The sequence below is a fragment of the Cebus imitator genome, unplaced genomic scaffold (genome assembly GCF_001604975.1).
Source record: "Cebus imitator isolate Cc_AM_T3 unplaced genomic scaffold, Cebus_imitator-1.0 Scaffold1045, whole genome shotgun sequence".
In the NCBI taxonomy this organism is placed as follows: Eukaryota; Metazoa; Chordata; class Mammalia; order Primates; family Cebidae; genus Cebus; species Cebus imitator.
The window spans coordinates 11580-13240 of record NW_016108360.1 but is presented as its reverse complement, the minus strand read 5'-3'; the positions used below and the strand labels follow the sequence as shown (position 1 = coordinate 13240).

General features: G+C 53.2%; 1 pseudogene; it reads right to left on the bottom strand.

Moving 5' to 3' along the window:
* LOC108298690 overlaps positions 1-1661 on the bottom strand; it is a 21253-nt pseudogene that overhangs the window by 8026 nt on the left and 11566 nt on the right.

Genomic DNA, 1661 nt, shown 5'->3' with positions numbered 1-1661 from the left:
CATTCAAGAAGATGTAGAAAACCACAGACAAAGTGTAAAAGGTATTAAGAATCTACTTCCTAGAGTCTGGTATTTACAGGCGAGTTTTATTATAAATTCAAGGACTAGGAATTCCATTGTTAATTGGGATGAAAGTCCTTCATCCATTTTAGAGGCTTGCATACTTGTGATACCAAGAGGGCAATCATGGCAATATTAAAACCAAAACCAAAGGGGTGTAGGGGCTCATGCCTGTCATTCCAGCAGTTTAAGAGGCTGAGGCAGGTGAATCACTTGAGGTCAGGAGTTCGAGACCAGCCTGGCCAACATGGTGAAACTTTGTATCTACTAAAAATACAAAAAATTAGCTGGGTGTGGTGAGCGCCTGTAGTTCCAGCTACTCGGGAGGCTGAGGCAGGATGATTGTTTGAACCTGAGAGGTGGAGGTTGCAGTGAGGCGACATTGCACCACTGCACTCCAGCCTGGACAACAAAAGTGAAACTACATCTTGAATTTTAAAAAAAATAATAAAAAGAAAACCATAGACCAGTTTGTGAATACAAAGGAGGGAACCTAATTCGTCAACCAGAACCCAGCCTTGTGAATTGAACACAAGCTGTGAAGACGCCTCCTCGTCCAAGACTGCTCCAGTGCCCGTGAGACCGAGCCCCATGCTGCCTCGGCATTCTGCCCCCACACTTCCTTCCCCATGATGCATGGGCCTGAGACTGTCCCTCGCTCATGGCAGTTGGCATCAAATGGGGCCCTCAGTAGCTGTGAATGCGGTCCAGGTGGCACCCACACCAGCGAACTCACCTCGGCCACAGGACTTGGCCACAGGCTTTATAATCCAGATGTTCCACAGCCCGTTGATGTCTGTCTGAGGGTTCACAGATGTGATTTTATTCAGCGGATCCTGGCACTGAGGAAAGTAATTTCTTGAATTGGAGATGAAAGCATCACCACTACAAAGCAAGATCTGGAAAGTGCATGAGACTCCGAGGCTGGGGCCCACCTCGCCCACCAAGCAGGCTCCATTCTGGGATGGTCCGGGGCTGACCTGGCAGGAAAGGGCTGGGGGTTGCCCAGGGCGTTCTGCCAGTAGACAGACACCTGGAAACTCAACCCTGTGAGGCCACACCAGGCAAAGGCCTTGTGAAGGGCCATGTGGGGACCCCAGTGTGAGGGTCTGAACTGGCCATGGGCCCCAAGCAGCACCCTGCCTGGGTGGAAATGGTGGGAGGCAGGTGAGGGGAGACGCAGCCATGCCTGGGTTCCACCTGTGGTTGGTGGTGCCTGGGCCCATTCCCTGGTAGGAAAGTGACCGTCCTGTGCAGGCCTCCTGTGTCCCTGCCAGCTGCCAGCGCCACATCCTGTGAGCTCAACGTCAGTCTGACTCGAGACCCCATCGGTGGCTTTGCAGTCATGGGCTAGACTCCAGGAGTGATAACTACAGGGAAAAAGGAGGGGGTAAGGAGAGCTATTTGATTGGGTTTAGAGCTCAAGGGTGCACTCCTGCTGCCCAGATGGTGAAGGGGAAGCCATGCAGTGCCAGCAGCCACCCCAGGGCCCGTTGGACCCGTTGGACCCGTCCTGCATGGGCAGAGTCAGGGCTGCAAAGAAAAAGGCCCAGTGTGGAGCCCCCCAGACATCCTGACGAGGCGGCTGGAGCACAGGAGCA